Source organism: Lepisosteus platostomus, chromosome 3 (assembly GCF_059453375.1).
Source record: "Lepisosteus platostomus isolate fLepPlt1 chromosome 3, fLepPlt1.hap1, whole genome shotgun sequence".
Taxonomy (NCBI): domain Eukaryota; kingdom Metazoa; phylum Chordata; class Actinopteri; order Semionotiformes; family Lepisosteidae; genus Lepisosteus; species Lepisosteus platostomus.
In genome coordinates, this window is record NC_142613.1 from 16,978,176 (window position 1) to 17,004,427 (window position 26,252).

General features: G+C 35.5%; 1 protein-coding gene across 7 annotated transcripts in view; it reads left to right on the plus strand.

Moving 5' to 3' along the window:
* esrrga (estrogen-related receptor gamma a) overlaps positions 1–26,252 on the plus strand; it is a 253,288-nt gene that overhangs the window by 52,638 nt on the left and 174,398 nt on the right. For 2 of the 7 annotated variants that reach the window (XM_088624754.1, XM_088624755.1), the window contains exon 2: positions 4,069–4,132. The exons of the other annotated variants lie outside the window; for them this stretch is intronic. The gene's annotated coding sequence lies outside the window, so the exon portion shown is untranslated. The remainder of the gene's footprint in view (positions 1–4,068; positions 4,133–26,252) is intronic. 7 annotated transcript variants of the gene reach the window in all.

Genomic DNA, 26,252 nt, shown 5'->3' on the forward strand with positions numbered 1-26,252 from the left:
GTATCCTCTACTGGTTTTGCTTGTTTAAAGAACTTTAACAATTTAGTTAAGCAATATCTGCCATTTTGTAATTTATGTTGACTGTCCTCTCCAATCCTATTGCCATACAGATAATCCTGTCGTTTAAGTTTAATTATAATTTACACAATGCTTGGAATTGTATTTGTAATAGAAGTACAGTAAGACTTATTAGTCTATAATTACTTGGTTCAGTTTTATTGTGCTTTTTGATGGGTGCTATATTACCAATTTTCCAGTCAATGGATATTATTCTAGGCCTGAGTGATTATTGGGAGAGTTTTTAATGGCTTATAAATAAAATCCTGTTTCCTTAAGTACAAATAGTAGAATTCCATCATAAACTGGAGTTTTATTAGTCTTAAGTGTTTCTAATACCTAATATCTAATATCTAATATCTAATATCATTACTGCCTCTCCAAAGGTAATACTGTTTAGTACTGAGTACTGAGTACTGAGTCTTTTCTCATCCTCAGTCATGTTGTCAGTATCTTCTTTAGTAAACATTCAAGTGAAATATTCATTTCTTAGCCGTTTTCCATTCATTATGTTAATATGAGCAATGATTATCTCTGAGAGACATACTTCATCCTTTACTGTTTATTTTTTCTGTTTTAGTACCAGAAATATTTTTTAATTTAGCCAGCATTAAAAAGGTTAATTTCCGTCTTCTTGGGTTTTCTAATAATCCTTTTTCACCTGTGCTTGTATTTTATTTTATTCTTTTTCTTTAACAAGACAGTGTTCTTTATTATTGTTTTGTAAAGTGCTTTCTTTTTAACCATTTACCCCCTGATAAATGAGGAATGAACTGAATACAGTTCAGATTATTTGCGTGTTTTTTAAAGGTTTATATCTGCTCTTTCAGAGTGTGTCTGAAAACTTTGTTCCCAAAACACTTTATGTTATTATGAGAAAATAGCAGAGCGGTAGTACCTTCCAAACTATCTGTATGAACAGGTCTATTGTCCACTTGGTGATTAAAATTTAAAAGTAAAGTAATACCCATTTAATTGATTTTTTAAAAATACCATTTATGTAAACTTTTAAAGAATTACATTTTTGTACCATGCCAAACTGATCTGTTAGGTGTGTACAAATGTAGCCATGCAGCTACTTGGTTAGGTTTCCTTATACATGAAAAGGGATAAATGGCAACATTTTTCCTAGAAGTAATATTGTTAAGCACTATTTAAACATTTCCAGACTAAACCTACATTTGTTAATGACATCAACATGCAGAGGTCTTATGTATCCAAAGTAAAACAGTTTTGCTTTAATATAGTTGAACTGGGTTTGCTGGCTGTTACTTAATTCTATCATTTTCACAAGCTGAAAACTGATCTGAAAAGCAAAGTCAAGGTGCTAAGTAATAAAGCTTTTTGAGTGAAGTAGTAAAATATTCTAGGCTTCAGTGGCACCAGAAAGATTGGTTGTTTAAAATTTACAAACCTGGCTTTGATTCAAACCATGCAGTAGCTAGTCTGCCTTTATAGAGTAAGTAGGTCTGAAATGACGAGATTGGAGCTGGGAGTTGCATCAGTATGCAGGTTGCAAACGAACAAGTAGAACAAGGAACAAGTACTGTACAGTCAATCCAGTCCCACTCACGAGGAGTCAAGTGATTTGAAAGACACTGGGCTCTTACAGTGCACTAGAGAGATTGTGTCAACTCTGGGTATGCACAAAAGATTTGATTCTTTGCTTTAACTGTAGTACAGCTGGAGATCCTGAAGGAAATTGTCTTTTCCCTTTTTGACCAATGTTGTTTTTTCAGGTACAGATGGTTTGATTTGATCTTCTGAGAAGAACACTATTTTTTATAGAAATATTGTTTATAATGAAATTCTTTTAAATATGAAGACTGTAGCACTGATTTTCCATGAGAACTGCATTATCCTCAGCCTGTATATTCAAAGAGCGTACACAACCTCATTACCACACTTCTCCATCAACATGCTTCAGTCCTGAGCCCGAGAAAGCAAACACTTATGTGTGGAGAGGGTTATTCAATTTATTATACTCACGTCACACTCTGCTGTGTTTTTTTTTAATGTGGTCTAATTTTTATATTGTGGCCAGGCATATACTGCTTCACAGATTTCGGTCTTACCCTTAGTATGAAGTTTCATTGCAGCCATTTTTAACATACTTTATGTTAACCTGGAGCACTGTGAGCTTCCAAACCTGTGTAGCTATATGATTTTTTTATTTTAATTTAAAACTACAAAACTCAGAACTTTACTTATAACAAGTAGAAGTGTGATTCTAAATACATCAGATCAAGCATAAATGATTGGGGACAATTGTGATTTTACACATTTGGCAGTTGTTCCAGGCAGTTTTTCAAGCACTTTTGTTTTGGAAAAGCACAAATTGGCACTTAATTTGTTTAGTAGATAGTAGACAGATTTTTTTGTCCAAGTACCCAGTTTACAGCTGTATTCTGGTCAAGAACTGTGGCAAAGAAAATGAAAACTGTAAAGTAAGCAGCAGATTACCCAAACGGTTATTATCCACTTGGAAAGAAACTGGGAAGGTTAATATGTTTTGCTAGATTTTATACCAGCTGATCAAATGAAATCATAATTTCAACAATTTATAAAAGAGAGACACCTGAAAACCTGGGACAGGCCACCTATTTGGATGAACAAACAGCTAATGTTTCTTTTAAATTGAGAATAGGAATAGGATTGAAGAGGTGTGTATTCTAAGTGTTTCTTTATGGCTCTAAGGAATATAATGAAGTCCACTAGTTGTGTATTTATAGATATCTTTCAGACAGCAGAGGATTCTGTGTGGGGAATTTCTAAAACAAACCTAATGTGCAAACAAAATTAAAAACGACTAATACAGAAGACACACTAATTATGTTCAAGTTCAAGACTTGAACTGTACTGAACTTGCAACTAATCTCACAATTTTAAAAGTATTTTTAAGAAGCTGATATGATGAGGTGACACAGCTCAAAGACCAGGTTTGGGATAAGAACATTTTTACAATTACTAGAATGGATGCTGAAGTATTGTTCAAAATACTAGTGAAGAAGAGCACTATGGGCACTTAAAATTGTTTTAGAATATTTTACCCTCAACACTAGTACTATGTGAAAATAAAAACAAGAAAGTGATTTCCCAAAAACTTTTGGAGTGCATAAACTGTAGTGTGTGAAGGTTTAGGTTTGTTTTGTTCAAACAGAAGATCATTCCATTATTCAGTATACTTTTAGGTGAAGGTTTTGTTTCTCGGCTTAGTAATGTTGACAACCAGTCTAAAATTAAATTACTTAAATCAGAAAATGTTCAAATTGCTGAATACATTTTACCAACTGCTTATCTTTAGCCCCAATGAATCCTTGACAGGAACATGAAAAAAGATTGCGGCATCTAGGATAAATATGCTGTGGGAGACTTCTATGAGACATGAGTCAACCAAAATAGATGTCAATAAAATACTAATAGTCTGAATGCCCAGTATGAAAAGCTTTTGGTTAAACTTCTATAGCAAAAATAACAGCAAAATATATTCTGACTTGTATTTTCTTTGGAGGTCAATGGAACAGGCAGTTTCATTTCAGTTAGCATGTCTTGGAATCTCAATAATTTTGTCCACCAGGATGCAGTACAGTAGGTGTGTACACAAGTGTATACTATTGTACAGATTCATGAAGCATTACAAGATAATTTATCCTTAAAATGTGCTGGAAATTTCCTGAATTTGAGGATGTTTGATTGTTTAGGGCAGTTTTCATACTTAATCATTGAAATTTAAATATAAGAGCTAAAAGTATAGAACGTTCCATTTTATTTAATTTCAGTGCTACATTAGGAATGTTATCAATTTTCATAAACCTGAGCTTTCTTTTCTATGGAGTGTCTCTTCACAGTTACTGAAATAGCATCATAGTCTATACAATTTTTGGATGTAGTACAGAAATTATTATATATATTTTATTATACTTACTTGAAGTCTTGTTTCTATACAGAATAATCCCAATATTTTTGCTCAAAGTAGTTAAATCACTATAAATGTTTTATCAATCTCTGCAGAGGCTTGTCAGACTCTGGGATTGTCACATTGTGTTGGAACATCATGGAAGCTGCTATATAGCAGGTAAGACCGGTGAATTTTAAATCAATCAAAAGTTTATTTTAATTTCATGTTAAACTTTAACAAAGGCCATCTGCTCATTGTATCATTTGGATTATAGTCCGTTATGATCCTCTAAAAAATTGATTTCATACAAACTCTCCAAACGAAGAAGGAATGAATCCGATTATAGTGGGGAAACACATACTGTACATATCCAGCTCAGTGTCATGAGACTTGACAGATGCTCTGTGGAGTACTCTTACTGTGCCAGGTTACTGTGCCTACTGTATGTTAATGAAAAGACAGCCTCAATAAGTTCAGTCAGCAATACATGGTTTATTTTAGGGGGCCTGTAAAATGGGAGTGGTTCTTTGGCTGCCATGGGCTTATCAGTCGCTCATGCTGATCATCATCCTGTGATCACTGTGAGCTCTCCCCTGAAGGAAAAGAGCTAATGTCCTCAGCCCTCCTCCCCCCTTCTCCACACTGCAGCCAAGATGCATGAACTCATTTCATCTGTAGCCTCATCTGTAGCCACAACAGCTTCAGCTTCAGGACGTCTTCTGTGAACAGCACACATGTAAGTCTGTAGGATGTTAGAAATGCTAACTCTGCCAAGGTATAGGATTCAAGTGTTGAAGACAGCTTTAATCGGCTTACAGAATGTATAGAATGAGCCACAGAAAGGTTTTGTTATTGCCCTTCTGAAGAAACATGTAAGTTTTTAGTTCAAAATGTGTAAATTCACTTACTTTTATTTAGCAGTGGTAATGGATGTGTCCATGATTTTTGTAAATGGCTAGATGATAGGAGTATTTCTGTCGAAAGTCTGGTGAAATCCGTGTCATGCTACAGTGTGTACCCTTACATTTCTTTGTGTTGTCATTCATGGTGTTTCTTCAGATAACCTTTTCAAAACTTTAAACATCCATCTCTTATCTTATTGAACCCAAAACCCCTATTTCCCCAACTTGTCATCTTGCAAGTTTTTTTTGTTCTCCATTGTATTTATTGTTTTTTTTTTCCTTTTGGAGTGTGAACTATTCATCTTAAAAGCTTACTGAAAAGCAGCGTCTTAAGATAAGGCCTCCCTGAGTTCTACAGTAGGTGTCTGTTCATCTGCACAGTTCCAATCAGTCAGTGGAAATGACCACTGCATGCAGAGCACCTTTCTCCTATGTTCTGTGAATGTTGTTCTCTTTGATAGGTGTCTGACTTTGCACTCTCATAACCTCAAAGTATGCTCTTGATTCGCAGCTGTTTATCAGCAGCACTGGCTCACTTGTTTTCTTTTCTTTCGGTGAAAAATTCAGGCTAACCTTTTTTATATACACTTTTTGAGGGTGTATAGACAGAATGGTGTTATGAACAATTTCTAGCCTAGATGTGAATGTTATATAAATACAGGATGAAACAAAGAAAAAAACCTGAGGAGCATTAAAAAAGGTTACCTACTGTAGGATTCATTTTTGGAGAACCGTTTGATATTTTGGAGCTCGGTTTTCAGCAACACAAGGCAAGCAGCAGCGCTGATGCCCGAATCTGTGTTTCCCTCAAACACACACTAATAAATTCTGCCTAATTCATTTTTTATTCTCTCCAGGGAGCCGCCAGCAGATTTGCCTCAACAGAGGAAGCATCGGGTTACCTCTTTTAAATAATTGATGCCTCTTGGTTTGCACAAGCTTGGCCGAAAAATCTCAAAATAGGTCCCAACTGAGTAAATATGTAGCCTTTTCATTCCTAGTAAGTGGTGGAAAGGGGGTGATGTCATTGCTTCTTCATTCAGTTCTTTGGGAGCAGAGCCTGTTGCTTAACAGAGTATTTTCTGGAAAGAGGGCTATTTCAACTGTCCTGGGTACACTCTGTTGCTCTGAGTGATAACAGCAGTACTGTTCTGCATCTTTATAAACCATTGTCCAGCTATCAGGGTTGTGTGCAAACTCTCAAAGCAGTGATCAATTTTGTGTGGATTTCCATCTAGTCTATATCCCACATTTTGAGGAATGACTTGACAGAAATACTTCAAAACTTTATAAGCAACATGACTTCAGCCTTTTGACTTTAGGGTTTAGTTATATATAGGTACAGATTGAATTTTTGTTCAGTGTTATTAAGTAGCAGATGTTTTTTGTCAAGTAATGATTGTGAAAAGTGAATGAGTATGGAATTTTATGCTTCTAAGCTTGTACAGGAAATAGATCAACCCAAGGAATGATACAGGTTTGTAGTATTTTTGAAAGATACAGTACGTTACAGTTTTCTGCTTATGTAAAAAAATAAAAATAAAGCAGGCATTTGCAAAACTCTTGAAAGAATTATCTCTGTTTATCAAAATGCTTTTATCGTATTTGCTTTCTCCAGTTTTCCAGTGTATTAAACATTTATTTTTTTAGAATATTGTATAGCATATTAACTATCTGTACCTGCAGTATATATGTAGTGTTGTCATTATGTATTAAGTATTAGGAATACTTGCACTTTTTTGCCATCAGTCAGGATGTTTGCTCTTGGTCTGTCGGATAAATTAAAATAAATGTAAAATTATTAAAATAACATTTCAGTTGCATTTTCTCTTAAGTAGATGCTTTTTGGTTCTATGTATATTTTATAAACTGAGAAAAAGTACATACCACCAGTAGGTTCTTTGATTTGTCTTATTCAAAAGAGCAATATACGACTCAGAACTTGCTCATGGTGATTTGCATTGACACAGTGGCGGAGATGAGAGCTTGAATCAGAAACCTCCTGGTGACAAATTCTTTCTGATCACAGTTGGACCAACTTGTCTCTTGTTTTGTAAAACTAGAACAAGAATAAAATAATAGATACCAACAAGGTGCTGCTGTAAGTTCAATGGTGTGAGATGCCAGAATAATAAAAAAAAGATGTATGTCATTGCTATGGATGGACAGCTTATCCTGTATTCATGACACAGAACCCAATTAGACTGTTAGCCTGTCACATTCAAGGTTATCTCAGGTCAAATGTGTTACCAATGTATATTTTTCCCAAAGCTTTTAGGGATCAGTATTTTGACTGCATACGTCTATAGCCATGCACCATAGAAAGGCAAGAGAATAGTATTATTGATATAATTATTAGATTAGAATTATTTTTTAAGCCTCCATCTCCTGCAGGATTTGTGTGACTTGAAGAAATTTACAGTTGCATTATATACAATAAATTTCAACAAATTACTGTATTTTATATGAATTGGTATTTAGAAAAGAATCAAATATGATTACAGTGATCTGCACAGTCCATCTACTTTGCTTTAAGAACATAAGAAAGGTTGCAAGTTGGTCCATCTTGCTTATTTGATTTCTAGTTGCTAATTGATCTGAGGATATTGTCCTGCTGTTTTTTAAACAAAGCCTGAGTATCAGCTTCAATGACACCAATGGTTGGGTAGCATGTTAAAGATTCCCAGTTGCCATGCTGTAAACCAATCCCATCGTTTGTCCAAATACTTCTTGATGGAATGGTAGCACCTTTACCATTCTACTAGCTGTTACCTTGGTGTATCATCACTTCAAGATTCATAAATCAACAGGAGGCTAAGTTCACAAAAGACTAACCATTTAATTAAAAATATATGTAATGTTATTGATTATTATCTGAGTGACGCAAATATGTTATTTTATATTGCTTTAAAGGTTGTTGTGGAAATTTGTGTTGTGCATGATGAAATGAAATTATCTCTGTAAATGGAAGTCCTGGAAGACTGTCAAAATTAGCTCACACTTTATTAATTGTTCAATATTGTTATACATAATTTGAATGTGGCACACATGCGGTAATTTGAAAATGTTAGGAACAGATTAGCCCATAGTTAGCATCTCCTTAAGGTAAATCTGTATGGCTTTTTGAGAAGTCTGATGTTGTTCATCATTACAAGATTGATGGAACCTCAGTTCCCCAAAGTATCAGATTATTTTAGTCTATCATGAAATATACCAGCCTTAATGGTTAGAAGCTAATTGGCCTGTAATGACAAACTAGTTTTGATTTTAAATTAGTTTCCCAAAAGATGAGTTAGCAAAAATAAATTTGTTTTTGCACCAGGCTCTAACAAATGACAAATATTGAAGTGTTATAATAATTTTTCACACCGATATGTACAGTCAGCAAGAATGTACATGCTGTAGAGTATACATTTTAACTGGATATTGTGCACCTAGAAGAGGCAATGTATGAAAATGACCTAGGCACTATATAGACAGTTTATCTCTTCACCTAGACAATATGATAAGGCAAATAAAAAAAACAGCAAATAAAAATGTTCTACTTAGGAAAGGCTTATAAGAATTAATTCCACTTATTTTGCACTTTTCATCCCAGAGGATCCCTAAGAGCTGTAAGTAGGTGGATGGGAATGCACTTTATCCATCGTTGATGTTCAGCACCTTGATGTACTGTAGACATCAGTTACTGTACAGTACAGTATGTGCTGACTGCCCCTCTACACATCAGATCAGGCAGAAATGTAAAAGAGAACATTTACGGAGTGCAGATTGTACATACTGTAACAAGAGTGTGATTTAGTCAGGTTACAACCATACTCTTTTAGACAGTGCCCTTGGAATCTTTTGTTGACCACAGGTATTCAGGACCTTAGTTTAACATCTCATCTGAAAGACAGCAACTCCACACTGAGGCTTTGGTTTTGGAAATTCTAGTGTGAATGGATGCATGCTCTAAAAATGGTGGTGTGGATAACCCATGGATACCTGTAAATGGAGTAGCAGTAGGTTTCAGGAAAGAACAAGCTAAAGACTTGTTTTTCTCTGTTCCTTCAGAAAGTTAATTCTATTCGTATTGAATAGAACTACAATAAGAAGGGGCATGTTGGGCACTTTTAAGAAAGCATTTGCCCTCTTGACTATGTAAAGCTTTTTCACTTTTGAATATAGTGTCATTCACTGGGTTTAATGTCACAAAAGGAACAAGAACTTTGCTCTCTTATAAATGTTTAGGGTCCTATACAGCAATATTTGTGCAACATCTGTAGGTTTGCCACTGAGATATTAACTGCAAATTGTTCATATGCAAGACCATAGTAAAGATAAATTCCATATTTGCAACAGCAGTCACGGTTTTTGAAAGATTTAGCATAGCAAGATCTCAGCATTCAGTAAATATTATTTATAATATAAAAAGTGGCAATATACACAATTAGCTATTTTTTTTCAGGAGCTAAAAGTCCAATGTTTAATGATGTTAAATAAATTACAACTAGTTCAGGTGGGTAGCTGCGTCAGCATGCATAGGCTGCAAAGGAGCAAGTAATATGTTTATTTGATGCTGAAAAGAGAAGAAAGAAAACACAACGTTCGGCTCACTCTTTGTAAATTGCAATTATACTGTTTTTATATATGAGATTAGAAAAAAATAATACTTTCTGTAGCTGAGGATTTAGCCTTTTTTGACCTTTTTGTGTCAGATGTAACATGAGGAATTTTGAAACGAGTATTTAGAAGTAAATTCTACAATGGGCTGGTGTCCCGTCCAGGGTAAACCCAGCCTTGTGCCCGTTGCTTGCCAGGATCTTCTCCGCGACCCTGCATTGGATGAAACGGTTAGAAAATGGATGGATAGATCTAAGAGTAAATAGTGATTATAAACAGTGAAACATGAGTGAAAGTTTTCACATGGTAACTATTGCAAAGTGGAGGGAATATTAATGTTTAATGTTAATGTTTTTTTTAATGTTTCTGATATATATTCTGATAATGTTTCAATATATCTGATATTGTACTAGAATGAAAACTCAATGCTGTGTGTTATATTAAGTGCCACTGTCAGGAAAATTGAACTATTCTGCATTTCTGCGTAAAAGGTAGAGTCCCCCTTTTGTGACCACATAAGGTTTTCAATATTAAATTATCAACATGCAGGGATAACATTTCTGAGTTGAAGTAGAGTATTTGCAAGAGAACATTTTTGGCTGAGGCTTCCTAATGGCCGTGAAATGGATGATGTACAGTAGGGGGAGGTGAGCAGGCTGCTTTTTTTTCTGAATGTTGCTCAATTAGTGGATTGTTATCTGCTTGCATGTTGTGTTTCTTTAGTCCTCTTACAACTTTTTTACATGCTGGCTGAAAGAGCTACTGTCAGCTTTGCTGCTCTTTCTCAGGTTCCCAGCCCCTTTGACCCAGGCAACCAATTAGACTCAGAAACCACCCCAGGAGCAGAGACATAGTCCTCACTCTCTCTGCTTTAGGTCCCTTGCTAATCTGCTAAAGTCTCCAGTTTGCTTGCAGTTTAACTAAGCTGTCTTTGGAGCCATGGGGTCAGACCCTGACAGCCATAAAGTACCCTATCAGTACAGAATGTGAAGCTGTTTGGGGAGATTTTTACCTTCAAAGATTTTAAATTTATATTACATTATTTTATTTCCAGTTCATATTATTAATGTTCTTTTAAACCAGACTCTCTTTATTACATGCAATTCTGATTTAGCTGAATTGTTAACAATTGTAGAACCAGGGCATTTTTAATGCTAGTTAAACTGTCCTGTTGTTCACTATATATGGCAGTACATGTTTTAAAAAATATTCATGTAATTCTGTCAGATGTTGCAACTTAAAGTCACAAAATATCAAATAGAACTAAAAACTAGGTTTAACATTTGTATCATGTGAAGATGCTGTATAGCAAAATCAGATATACAGTATAACTCTGCTGTTACATTAATTTAATGCTAGGTATTATCAAATTTCTACAGTGTTTTAATTTACAAAAAACAACAACAACATATTTTTGAATGTATTAAAGTAATGTAGCAGCTCAAAATTTAGGATATCATTACTGATTTTGTTTTATCTTTAATGGTGAATAAGCTGCTTATGCCTAGTTAATAACCAATAGTGACACAAGGTTCACAATATACTAATCACTTATGTTGAGAAACCAGAGGTCAGCAAAACAATATTAATACAGCCCTTTCATGTGCACAATTGATAATGAAATGCCTAGGCCTGTATAGTATTTCATGATTTAGAACCCAGTTAAAACTGTTTGTGCACAACTGGAAACCAACTTAAACAGTTTTATGAAGTACTGAGAAGTGAATTGTGATTTTATGCAATACCAGATTCATCAAGGCAGCACACCTGAAAAGAAATGCAGTAATGCACGGCAGTTAATGCTTGCAAGTGTGTATTAATTGAAAACCATCTATGTGACCATCATTATATAAAAGGCGAAACAGAGGGATATTAAAAGGCAATCCATTATTACCATTGATTACTAAAAGTGTAGCATTAACGTTGGGTGATAAATGATTTTGAAGTTGTTTACTTTGAAGTTGCAAGTACAGTAGCTGTTAAACAGGTTTAACGTCTATTCTGTGAACATGTTCCACACGTGTTATTTGTTATTTTCAAGCATGTGGAAAATTTACAACCAATGTCTCATACTGAGTTCTAACAAGTAATATTCTTTTATGTTAAACCCTGATCTGTTTCAAAGAAATGTCTAGTTTTCATAGCAGAATCTTTTTTGTTTGTCTCTTTATTAGAAAAGGCTGAACTTTTAATGTGCTGATATGTGTGGCAAATTAAACAAAGCTGCAATGACATAGGCCTTTTCACTTAAGGAAGGTAGAAGTGTTTTGAAATTCAAATCGAGCACGATTTTAGCTTATTTAAGACAGAATACACTGTCGCTGAGCTCCAGTGGCTTTAAAAATTCCAAGTCACAGGGGGAAACAGATATCATCTGTTGTTGGGGGTTAGTACGAGGTTTGGTGGGGTTTGCTCATGCACAACAGAAGCAGAGTGACTGCTTAATGCAGCTTTCACTGCTAATCAGCTGGTCAAGACAGCTTTGTGAGGGACAGAACAAGCACAAAGAAAGGAAATGGGCATCTACAAGTCTGGAACGGCAGACAAATTAGGCCACAGATGCATGCAGGGGATCTGTGCGTGTGCAGTATGAAATATAAGATATACCACGTGCCTCTCTCTCTTTTCCTTTGACAGTTAAGACATTGTTAGATGGATGGACAAATACAGGATGACATTCTAGATTGATAATGTACATGTCTGATAGATAGGTAGAATAGAGAGAAGTGGAAAAATGGAAAGTAACAATAATACCACTGACTATGCTTTTTCTAGTGATTAGTGAAGTAGTAAAGTATTTGGGATATGTATTTTTTTCAGAAAATGGAAAACACATCTAAGAAAAGCTGACTGAGCTACAAAACTTTCTCATATGAAATCAGTCTAAAATTTCTTATTCATTCCATCTTTAACTTTGAAGTCACTTAAAAATGAAAAAATAAGGAGCTTCTTTATTTCATGTAAAAATGTGTTTTTGTTACTTGACTTTGTACTGAAATACAACAGAACTGAATATCATGAAGTACTGTATATTAATATTTGTATTTGCTAATTCATTTTTTAAATTAACTATTGGTACGTAACCTTGGAAGTTAGAAGAACACAAAAACTGTTACTGCTAACAGTAACCACTTTAACAAGACAAAATCAATCATGTTAGTTATGAGCAAACAAAATGGATACAAATGATATTAGAGTGTTGTTATGAACACACATCTAAAATGACAGGAAATGTAAAAAAAGCCCTTGAAGTACAGAACAATCAACATTGTTTAGCACTTAAGTTAAGAAGCATTATATAGAGTCATAAGATAACTTTATGTGTTAAAACGACATTATATTTTTTGAATGCCTGAACATAAGTTTAATTTTCTTTTTGTATGTTTAATTTTATAATTAAAAAACATACAGATTTTGAGTCTTGATATACACATTCACTTTGAAGCAAACAAAAATAATTATACATTTATTGTTTTTATAGAGAAGCTTAGAGAAACTCAACCCATTTTATTCCCCTATAATGAAAATGGTTGGGGTGAGGTGGGAGGTGGCAATCTGGTACCTGCATCTCTTTAATTCCATTGCACCATTGACTTGCTCTCTATCTGTATTCAGGAAAAATAGTTCAGGCTCTCTCACCTTCCACCCCCAGAAATAAAAGGTGATTTGTCTTTCATCATTCCTTTTTGAAAACAAAATTTTCTCCATTGGACTAATATATTTGGCCACAGCTCATTTTGAGTTTTTATCATCTATATTAAATCTCATTGCTATCCATAGTGAGAAGATGTCCAGGTGTTAATGTTTATAAACCTAATGCCTGTTGAGACTCAACATACAATGGCTGTGAACCATTCACTATTTAGAAGTGTATACATTTACGTGAATAACCAGCATTTTTCAGAAGTGACTGAGTGTGATTCCATGTTATAGATGTCCTGACATGGAAAAGAGGGAAAAAAAAACCAAGCAGCTTGCACACTAGCAGTCCTACCTTAGGTACAGTATGGCTGGAGAGGTTTGCATGAAACACACGGGGATAAGCAGAAATGAAAACAGGGGTCCTTTGCCAGCCATTGGCTCTGGAACACGTGTGTGTAGCTCAGTGCTTTGGGACTAGCAGAAAGTCTGTTTTGAGGACAACAGCAGGGGGCTAATGAAAAGGCTTTGTTGATTTTAACGAATTACCAGGCACTGTAGCCAAAATAAATATAATCTGCTTTTTGGATTAGTTGTCACAGACAATTTTACCTACTAACGGTGATTAAAGACCCGGGCAGACAAGCAGCCTAGCCACTCTCTAGTGACCCCCTCAATAAAATGGCAATAAATAGAAGTAAATAAAGACTTAGAGTATTAGTTATCTGTAATAAACAGTGACACCCTATATAATGTTTGGTTGGACTTCAAAGGACTGTTTTTGTGTGCAGCATACTCATAACCCTGTTAGGCATGTTGCATGCAAAGAGCTACCAGTACTCTTGGTGGGAGAAGAGATGGCAAAGAGTTTTATTTTTTATTTAATTTTATCTTGTTTATACTGGGTGTAATATGTATGCTACACAGATTACTGGGTGAATTTCTGAGAAAACATGTAGCCATTGAAATTGCATTGTAACTTCACAGCATAAGCCTAACATAACATCCATTCATGCTACTGAGGAAAAGGATTAATATACTCACCAAAACAGTCTGGTGATTAATTAAGTACTTTAAAGTAAAAATAGTGTCTGGCCATTGTTGAGAATTCAAAAGAAGTGATCATAGCTGTTGTGTCCTCTGAGCAGGTATAATTAGCTTAAAACTCATGACAGGCACTGAAATTCCCAGAAAGCTGTACAGTCTGATATTTAACTGAGCCATCTTAAAACCAATAGTGTTAAATTCATTACCTTCACTCGATGCCAACAAATCAGAGTATAGCAAAGCAAATGTTTTTAATATTGTTCACTATGCTTATTAATGATTTAGGGTAGCTGCCCTTTCATTTTAACTCAATATTCTTTTGGATGGAATTGAATTGGCATTTAAATAAATAATATTTTGTTTTTGTGTTCCCCACTAAATAAATAACATTGGGTACAAAATAGGCAAATACCACAGTCAGTCTTAATTCTTGTATGTTTTACGTAAATGAAGGTATATGTGCCATTTCTGTAAAGCTCCCCAGTAGCAGCTAACATTTGCTCCCCTTCATAGACTTACTGCCTCTACTTTAAGTGGGCATCTTTGGGAGTGGAGGTCTGACCATATTGAAATACAATTCACAAATCAGCATTAGACTTTCTAATGATCCTGTGTTTGCACAATGAGTATGGTGCAAAATGATCCATCAAAGTTAGCATACAGTATGCAGTAGGGACTGGAAAACTGGAAATGAATAGCAAGTCTTAAAACTGAGATCTGAAAGGAAAGAACAATCGGCCTCCCCTGACAAATAGTTCAAAAAACTGTTAAGACTACAGTTTAGATCTGTAATGTCATGGTGAATACAAATGAAGGCACTGTCAGTCTCAATTTTCTTGAAAACCTTTTGATGTTTTCTTCTAAGGTTAGCTCCAAGTAACAATACAGGTATCTAAACACTACTCACATAATGATATGTATTTATAGTGCTTCACATGCCTGTAACAGAAATAATGTATTCAGAACTATGCTGAGTATTTTTGTATGCATATGGATGTTTATATAGGTGTGTATGTGTGTGAACATAAAGCAAAAGATTTTTCTAGATAAATAGCTTAAGTTCAGTCTTTATGTTTACTTTTTAAACTTTATCAAAATAAGTTGGTTATTATTATATATGAAGTTATTTAAATTTTTCATTTGTATTTACAGTAGGTTTGTGAGCTGAAGCGGGATATTTTCATACCCTGTGCCAAGATCACATCAACATGTATAGTTCAATATAACTATTTAAATCACACATTTCCTATATCACGTTTTGATTTGTGACTGTTCAAATTCATATTTTTTACCTTTCCGTGAATGATGCTTTGATTTGAACACATTTTCTTCACATTTACAGAGTTGATGTTGAGGAATAATAAACAGTTTAGGTCCTTATTGTAAGTGTGTGAATACAGCAGTATGAGGCTATTGTGGCTGAGAGTTCTCTGTAGATGAAAGACTGTATGTACAGTTGCAAGAAGACATTTGTGAACCCTTTGGAATTACCTGGATTTCTGCATTAATTACTCATAAAAATGTGGTCTGATTTTCAACTAAGTCACAATAATAGACAAACACAATCTGCTTAAACTAATAACGCACAAACAATGGTACTTCTATGGTACTTCAATATTGAACACATCATTTAAACATTCACAGTCCAGGCTGGAAAAAGTATGTGAACCCTTGTATTTAGTTACTGGTAGAACCTCCTTCAACAGCAATAGCCTCCACCAAACATTTCCTGTAGCTGCTGATAAGACTTACACAGCAGTTAGGAGGAATTTTAGACCATTCCTCCTTACAAAACTGTTTCAGTTCATTGATATTTCTGGGATTCCTTGAGTGAACAGCACACTTCAGGTCATGGCACAGCATCTCAATTGGGTTGAGGTCTGGACTCTGACTTGGCCATTCCAGAACATTTTCTTCTGTTTAAGCTATTCTGTCGATGATTTACTTCTGTGTTTCAGGTCATTGTCTTGTTGCATCACCCAACTTGTATTAAGCTTTAGGTGATGGACCGCTTCTCTGACATACAACTTTGAATTCATTGTACCCTCTATGATAGCAAGCTGTGCAGGTCCTGAGGCAGCAAAGCAGCCCCAAACCATGATGCTTCCTCTACCATGCTTCGCGGTTGGGATGAGGTTTTGGTGTTGGTGTGCAGTGTTTTTTTTCCTCCAAACATAGTGTTGTGCGTTTCTGCCAAAGAGTTCAACTTCTGTCTCATCTGTCCACAGAACATTGTCCCAGAAACGTTGTGGAACATTCAGGTGGTCTTCTGCAAACTTGAGATGTGCAGCAATGTTTTTTTGGAGAGCAGTGGTTTCCTCCATGGTGTCCTTCCATTAACACCATTCTTGTTCAGTGTTTTTCTTATAGTGTTCTTGTAGTGTTCTTATGAACAGAGACTTTGTCAAGTTCAAGAGATTTCTGCAGGTCCTTTGCTGTTACCCTAGGGTTCATTTTCACCTCCTTCAGCATTGCACGCTGCGCTGTTGCCGTGATCTTTGCAGGACGCCCACTCCTAGGGAGAGTAGCAACAGTCATGAATTTCCTCAATTTGTAGACAGTTTGTCTTACTGTGGATTGTTGAACACCCAGGCCTTTAGAAATGCTTTTGTAGCCTTTTCTAGCTTTGTGCATCTCTATAATTCTTCTTCTAAGATCCTCTGATATTTCTTTTGATCGGGGCATGGTTCACATGAACAGCTCTTTTTTAAGAAGAGCAGACTTTGTCAGTAACCGACCTTTGTGTGCCTTTTTTATAGAGCAGGGCACCTCCAACCCACAACCTTTTCAAATTAGTCTATATTTTATCAGAGTACTGAACACTTTTCTAAGATGTTCAGTTTCAAGTACACTTCGGAACTTGGAGAAATCCAGTAAGATTATGCATGTACTATAATGTATGTAAAGAAAAAAAAATTCTAGATGTATGCTCGCTAACAGCTAGATCAAGTTTTTAATACTAAGGATTGCTTTTTATGTCCTGGGACACAGGTTTTTAGAGGAAACCTCTAAAAAGGTTTAGACTTTATGAGCAGTCTTGCTATCCACACTTAAAAGCCTTCTAGCAATGGCACGGTTTGCAGGTAGATGCCCTTGGAATCCGTGGAATTAGGGACTGTAACCAAGACTTCTGTTTTTGCAAGCGGCACTTGTGTCATTTCAATGTCTTCCATGCATTCTCATGTTCAGGTTGTAACTTTCTATGGTTTATGCTTATACTATAGTTACTTCACAAGGACAGTAGTATTCATTTTATGTGTACTAAAATAGATCCAACGGATCAGTACAGATTACATTGATGTGTTACCTATTTACAATTTGCAATGTTTGATAGTGACAAATGATTTATCTAGAGAGTCAAGAGTATCGCAAACCCTTAGATTTTAGTATCATAATCAATTAGAGCGATGACATATAAAGTAGAAGCGTTTATCTTCTTCTGTATAAACAAGGCAAAACTGGAGTTTGTAAATGCAACACAATGGGAATCTCCATTGTCACATTTCTCTATGAGGAAAATGTTTAGAAACTATATACATAACCACTATGTACTGTATATACTGTAGCTAGCCTCTTCTATAACAATTTGGACCTAATCCTCAAATAGCATATTAAAACAACTTTGTCAATAAGAAAGCATTCCTCAGGATTCCTCCCCACTTACATATTTTGTTTTCTTTCACTTCTGTGCGTATTTGCTATATTTTCACTATGCTATAACATTTTTATGACACCTTTCATTTCTTAATGTAAGACATAAACTTTTTTCAGTGTTTCTCCAGTAACTAACAAATCACAAGAAACTAATTTAGAAAAAAATATTTCCCAGTGCCTAACTACACCATTGACACTGATATGAACCAGTTAGCTACTAGAGACCCAGTCAGCTACAGTAGGTGGTGGTAACAGGGCTCTTTTAATCTTTTTTATGCTTTAGCTCCTGCCACTGATACAACTCCCAACTCCTTGTTATAGCTAATCTCATGATTTGTTTACAAGGCAAAGTCATATGTGCTCTTGTTACGAAATCTTATGTAAGTCTTGCGTATAATGTGTCTATAAAGTCATCCGTGAATTCATAAATAGACCCCCCCCCCCCTCCCTGCCAGGACGTATTTCAGTTATAGTTTTTTTATTATTGTGCCACAACCTTCAGATAAATTATTTAGAAATCAATCAAGTAAATGTGTAAATATATGAGATCTCTTGTGTTCTGCCTGAGTTTGAAAGAGGCTTGAGCATGATGAAAGATTGCTGTGCAGCTGGCTATTTTTGAAACCTTTATTTCCACAGCACAAGAGGTGAAGTGGTGTCTGTGCCTGGTGCCAGCTGCCCTTCTCAGAGGCTCATGGCACAAGAGAATCCGAGAGCAGCTTCAAAAAGCTGTTTAAGTTCCAACAATGTCAGCAGCAGCGGCAGCAGCAGCAGTCTGTTTAGCTATTTGGGCCGCGAGTGCAGAGCTACATCTCCCTGTGCTGTGTAGGTTGATAAAACAGTTGCCAGGCTAGCGTCCCTTAAGAAATTATTAATTATCTGGTTAATGCGCATCAGGCTGCAGGGTGTGAGATTAATCACCTACGCCAGGGTGACTTGCTGAAGAGAGGTTTTGTATCTTTGTATTTTTCCCCTTCCTTTCCTTTTGTTTCTTGTCACATTATTATTATTATTATTGTTATTATTATTATTGTTATTATTATTATTATTATTATTATTATTATTATTATTATTATTATTATTATTGTTGTTGTTGTTGTTGTTGTTGTTGTTATTACTATTATGTGCATAGATGCTGTGCTTTGCACATTACATTCAATATGTCATTGTGGTAACCCATTAGCAGGCAGTCAGTACAGCCCTCAACCTCAGTCTCCCACCCCAGCCCCCTGTACCTCCAGTACGCATGCCCCTCCTGATTCGCTCTGCCCTAGAAGTATATGCAATTTACAGCATGAACCAGCTCAACATTCTAATCCTTTAGATTAATAAAATTAACTCGCTGATGAGCTCTTTATTTTAATTCTATGACTCTAACTCGCTGTAGTGCACAGAGATAATTTGGTGCTTTGTGGGACGAAATGAATAAAAGACAGCACTGTCCATCAACATGGATGGATATTAACATTGTATAAATTAAAACACGCTTGCCTCACACAGGCAGCTGAGAGTACTCCGGGATATGAAAAGAAATGATTTTAGTGCTGTAAGAACAATCCAGGAAACCATGGATAGCCGCCCGTTACCTTGGTAAGGAATAAAAGAGAGTTCCAATGGACATAATAAGCATTCTGCGTTAAGTCATTTGGTTTTGAAAAACAGTATTTAATTTAACTTTTGTTGTTGACTAAAGGCATTTGATAAATGGGAACACATCAAATAGAGAAAACGCAAAATCTCAGAAATCACATGCACATTATCATGTGAAAGATTTATTTTTGAAGAATTAACATTTGATCATTCTCAAGGCAAAATTCAGAAATTGTGAGCAATGCAGCTCATACAATGGTACTCTACACCTAAGGGGCACTCAGCATGGTTTCAACCTTTAAGGACAACATCCTGAGAGGTTTCTACTGACTCGATAAAAAAAACAAACTGTTCTTATAAATTATTGTTTAAAAATAGTTGGATTTCTTACACACTGTCATTGTTGCTGACATGATTATTCATCGCACTTTGATGTTAAAATGTTGGCTGGAACGGTGCTTTCACAGTCTGAAGGTTGTAGTGAGGACAGAAGCTGTTCAACCTCGAATATTATTTAAAAGTCAGTAGAATTCTGGTTGTAGGTGGTTTACAGTTTTTGGTTTGCTGGCTTGTTATTCTTATTTTTCATTTATTTGTGATGAGAGCACATTTCTCTGAAGAAAACACAAAGGATAATAAATTGTTGGCTATGGTGTTTGACGCTTCACCACAGTTTCAGCTTCTGCAGTGAGACTCTCTAACCTGCTGCTGGGATTTGACATTTAATACCATATTATGGCATTTGCTGTAGTTCCGCCAACCTCTATAGGATTATGTTGCCTTTTCCCCTTCTTTCTGTTCTGGAATCTGTGAAATCAGGAAGGAATCAGGAAATGCAAGCAAACAAAGTCCCACAGTATATGATCTCTCTTTCAACCTAAGCTATTAAATTAAATGTATGGCAAAAAGCATGCTCTTCGTTTGTGTTGCTAAAATCCCAACAAACATTATATCCTGCTTGTCAGTGGGGGGTTTGTTAAAGCCGAACAATGTTTAGGTCTCAAAGTTCAGCATTTGCATCAGAATTATTTCATCCTCTATTCCTTATAGGGCTTCCTGAGCACAATGTGATAAGTAAAGCCAAGTTTACTTTGTTAATCTCTGCCATTCCCAGCAGGGAAGAGATAAGAGAGAAGAAGAAGAAAAAAGACAGAAAAAGATGCTTTAGAGCTACAAGTCAGTAAATTAAGTAATGATCCCAAGATGTGTGGCTTAGGCAATAGAATTGGTTTGCAGTCATAATACGACATTTTCTTTCCAACATGTGGAAGCACAAAAATATATGCAGCTGCTCTATATGAGTTTCCATACATTCTCCTCAGAACGCTAGTAAAAGTGAAATGTATAATATATAAAACAAATACTAATAGGAAGAGCGGTGTGCAAATATTCCATTTTCCAAATTTTATTTTTTTGTTGCATTAAGAAATATGTTTAGGGTAGATTGTGTGCAGCCCAGCAGGTGTCTTTTCTTTCCTTGTTTTGAATTATGCAAGGTACCGATGATTAATTTAATGGTCCTTGAATAAAATAACTTGCATTTTGCATACGATTCCTGAAAACCTTAAAATCCAATTTTTTATTTTGTCTCCTTGGATTTGTGAGAGTGGATACCCTATTGTCTGTGTTTGTACATTATCTGTGTGTCTGCCCTGCAATGGACGGACAATCCATCCAGGGCGTACCCTGCCTTGCACCCGTTAATTTCTGAGGTAAGCTCTGGCTCCTTCATGACCCTGAAGAAGCAGTTAGAAAATGGACGAATTCACTATTGAATAGAAATTGGTGGGAAGTGGTGTTGGTGGATCAGCGTGTAGCACTATGTGCTCTGCACCAGAATTTTCAAAACCACTGCCCCACTTATGTCTAGGGAAGGAGGTGCTATCCTTGAGATGAAACAGAGCTCATGACTGGTCATTAAAAATCCACTTTAAAGAAGAAGCCACTCATTGAAACATTAGACATGTTTACCACAACATCCACTCTGGTCTTGCATAACCTGGCCTTCTTTGAAACAAATGATGAACCAGTTTATTTCTTCTCCCTCTCTTCTGCTGTATAGTGGGAATGCCATCACATTATTGCTGACAGGCATAACCCAGGTGGGCACTGCACTTAAGTGGTTGGTGAAGTAGGTCCTATTCTGTATGTGCAGCACTTATAAGTGTTTTTTTTTTTATTGTCTTTATTATTAGCCTTATCTGAGTTGAACATTTGCTTTTTAGCTGTACAGTATATCACTTCACTTGTCTTTTTTTCTTGTTTTAACATATTGTCTATGATTGCACAATACAAACTTGAAAATACTAGCTTTGTTCTGTAGGATGTCTGTTTCTACTCAAAAAGAACTGAACAGAGAGAGGAAATGATCATTTGTCTGATTATAAGGCTTGCAGGATTTCAATATATACAGTAAAGGTCAGCTGTTTTTCCCTGAGGAGTAGTAAATTTATCATGAGCACTGCTACGATTAAAAACTGAAGAAATAATCTTGAACAAATATAGTCTTGGTGTTTAGATAGAAATGCAGTCTGTTTTTCTCCGGCATGTACGGTACATAGGTAACAGAAACAAGGTGTTTGTGAAACTGCTGTTTTTCTGAGATTCCTGGCAAATTCAATTCTTTGAAACCTCTAGACTGCATTTTAACCTGTGTTACTTGCAGAGTACATTACTTTAAGCAGTATTCCATGAAACCAATTCTGGCTTGTTTAAGAAGATAGCACCCCTGAGATAACATTAAATATTTCTGTAAAGTGAGAAGTGTGAAGGGAGAAAAATTAGGACCGATTACAGTTATTTACCTTACATTTTCATTTGCACTTCACTGGACATAATTTGGTTGCATGAGGCCTACACACTCATTTTAACACAATCAAGTTATAATCAAGTGTCTTGTTTTTATAAAATGTATCTTTATTTTTTTCAAGAAGAGAAATGTTATGGATGAGAACAATCCTTCAGATTGTAAAACATGTATTTAACTCTTTAATTTTCAGTCTCTCTTACTTTGGGGATGGGGATGTTCTAGGCTATTTTGCCAACATTTCATGATTGGTGAAATATTACATTTATACATAATGTATTTAAATACATTTATTGGTATCCTGTAATAAAATACTGTTTTCAGGCTTACAATATGGAACTAAAAAAGAAAACAAAACCAAAAAGACATGGAGGACTGTAATACAGGTAATACATAGAAAAACATATTATTTCTCACTCAACCGTATGTTGTCTTGCTTTTACTTCATTTTCAGCCATATAACCAAGATGAACACGCTAATGAACACGCTGAGAATGGAGGCTACAAGCAACTAAAAATAAACAGCTGTATTGCAGTTTATTAGGGGGGATGGCTGCTTGGAGTGATTTTCCCATTGATTAGTCTTAGTGCTAATGCCTGTTCATTCCTCATTTCAATGCTAATTAACATCAACTCTGCTTTGGACCAGCTGACCACTTCTCTCTTCTTGTGCTTTAGTGCAAATGCACATTTTAATTTAGTTCAGCAAGAATTGTTAGGCAAAATTGTCATAAAAGTTAAATTCTGTCTTCTTCCTTATTTATGGAAAGGGAGAGGCAGTGTTAAGTTTCTTTTTATTTAGACCTACTGTATGTTTTTCATGTTAAAATAGTTAATAATATAATTGTATTATATTATTAGTGTTGGTTGTACTGTAATTCCAGTTTTGCACTTTTTGTGGTTACTCTGATTGTTTTAAAAGTATAAAAAGTATGAATGCCAAATATTACTCTACTGATGCACACCTCTAGTATATTTTATTAGATGTGTACCTGGTGAGTTGTGGCGACACTGTTTGTGTTGAACCTTGACCTTGCTTGGTTTGGAGTTATTTAACATTCCTGGTGCTTGAGGTTCTGTTTGATGGCAGTCTGTCTTTTCCTATTATTAATTATTATATTTTTGAACCATCAGCTATCTCTTTTTAGAACCATATTTGCCTTTCCTTTACAATGGCTAGTACTCAGAGCAAGGGCTGATGTAGATTGGCACAAATTCAAGCGCCCTGCAAACTACAGGATTCAAGGTGGCATGGCAAGCTGAGGAAGAGGACAGACTTCAGACTTCCCTACCTGAGCAGCTCTTGCCCAGTTGCTTGTAGCTTTTAATGGAATCCCATTCATAGCTAGGTAATGACACAGCTCAGATACAAACCAGAAATGTCTGGACTTTAGAGCTCAGCTTGCACTTGAATGATGCCCTTTACTAGTCTTTTCAATATTGAGCTCCCACATTTTAGATTGTTGATATTGCTGCCAAGCACCCAGGTCAGTAGTAGTAAAGATTTATTTGTCTCATATGATTGATTAAATTTGCAACTTAATTTAGGATGATGCTTGGTTTACTATTTGTTCTCTTCATGTTTCTATTCTAAAGCTAAGCTACATTAAAAAAGGCTCATATAAACCCATTAACAGAATATTATATATCATTAATTCTCTAGTCAGGGTCCTCCAAATAATTTGTTCTGATTTGGTCAATTTCCAAAATGTTGCAGTCAGGAAGGCAATTTTCTAAAAGGATCATATGTGTCACTGGATGTGAACTTGATGTAAATGTACATTCATCTGTTGTGTAACCAGAAAAATGTGAAAAGGTGCTTACTGCATTTTATTTGGTTATGCATACAGATTACCACTATGTTGTTCTTGCTTTATTTAATAAGTGTATAACTTTTTCTGCTACTCTTATTAACAGATTACATGGATTACATGTAGCATTGTTATTTGTTGCAATAATTCAATTATTTAAAACTTAAAAAAGTTTTATGTGATTTTAAATCAAATCAAAATATTCCACTGCCCTATTAAGTGGCAAAATAATTTCTTCTACATAGAATGACACAAATGTCACTGCCAATGTAGTGGAACATGTTGTGGGTGTACAGGTAGTATTGTGCCTCTTACAATATCCAGTTCAAAGACTCCACTAAGTGTACAGCCTTCAGTGGACTGTTCTGTTTCTTGTCGTATATTCATTTAACTGTTAATCAATACATATCATCACCAAGCAATGATAGACAATTTTAAAACTGAAATTGTGCATGTAGCATGTAAAAATCCAGGAAATAAATAATGTATAAGCTGTGTCATACAGAGATATGCATACATTGTACAGTAGTATCTCACATGACTAAACCACCAGTTGTATGTAAGTGTCTAGATGTATGATTTCAGCATGCACTCATTTTTACTGTCCCATACATAACAGCAATTTTGCAAGTAAAGAGCACTATATATCTTAAATAGCTAAAAAGAATGCTTGACTGTCTCATCACTGCACCAGAGTAATGTGAAATATTAATATGAAGCATTCCAACATAGCTTTAGTGGTAGGAATATGTTTTGTGTTCAAATTCTTTTGAAATAGACAAGTTATACAGTATAGTGGTGATTAACTAAAGTACTGTAAGAGGGTAAAATATGTATTTTTAAAATGAAAATGTAGTTTATATGTACACACCTTTCAGTAATGGTATTTCTTTCATGCAGATCTTTGGCACTGAATGTATTTTAAGATTCTTTGTTGCATTGTTGTATTCTTTCCACATTTCTATTTTTTACCACATTACCTCACCACATTAGCACTTGCATCTCCCTCTGTTGGCATCCAGTTTCCATTCCATTCACGGTAGCCAAGGATCATATCTCACAGCCACTTAGAAATACAATGATCTCTACCCATGAGAATGCAAACACTTTCTCAGTCAAATCTATCGATTTGCTCTATTTCTGGCTTTCCATTTCTCATGTATAGACCCTGGTCAAATTTCAGAAGAGTTAATTCAGCAGTAGGTTTAGGATCCATACATTCATGCAAAATTGATGCTTTTTAACTGGACAATTATAACCCCTTAGACACGGTACTATTCAAAGCATGATTTTGCAAAACGCCTTGGTAGTTTTTGACAGTTGACAGATTGTAAAATATGCATGAATTGCACTGTACTTCTGCAGAGCGTGATTTTCTCACACAGCTTTACCATTTCCAAAATGTCTTTCTTAGGCAGTGTGTTTGTTAATGAAATGATGTTCTCACTCAGTTGAAGGTTAGTTGCTTTATTCTGTCAATGTATAGTCTGATAACCAAAACTGGCTGTGGGGGAGAGAGACACCACAGTCACTCCTCTTATAGGCACGTAATGAGATGCCTAGTAGGGGTATACTCCAGGGGAATAATTTAGAGAAACCAATGAAACTTAACCAGGATGTCTTTGAGAGGTGGGAGAAAACTAGAGCACCAAGCAAAGCCCACATGAATATAGGAAGAGCGTGCCAATAAATCCTCAAACTGTGCAGTAGCAATGCTAACCATCACACACATCACTCCTCAAAAATATTCGATTACAGGTGATGTTTGTCCTGCCTACTTAAAAGTTGTTGTACCAATATCAGTGTATCTGAAAACTTAATAGACCAACACTTAACATGCTGACTTTAAAATGCTAAGGAAATCATAAGAATGTTTTACTGCAAGCCCTTTCAGTTCCATTGTAATATTTTGTTAAGGCCAACATCTTTCTTTATCTGTGTGGTTGCCACTACTTTAGGGCCCTGACTATCTGGTTTTGGTTCCAGATACCATTTACTGTGTACTGTATATGATCAAGTCCAGGCTAGAAAAAAAATAACTGGCAATATGGAGCATGAGAGAAGTTTAGAAAAGTGATTCTTTGGCTTGCCTTGAAACGTAGTAAGGAGGTCCAGAAAGACCACTAAGATAACTTTTGACTGTTACACAACTGGACTTTAATTTTGATGTGAACCATCAGAGACACAAAAGGATTATTAACAGGAAACTTGTTGCGTTCCCAACCCCAGTCTACCCCCTACAA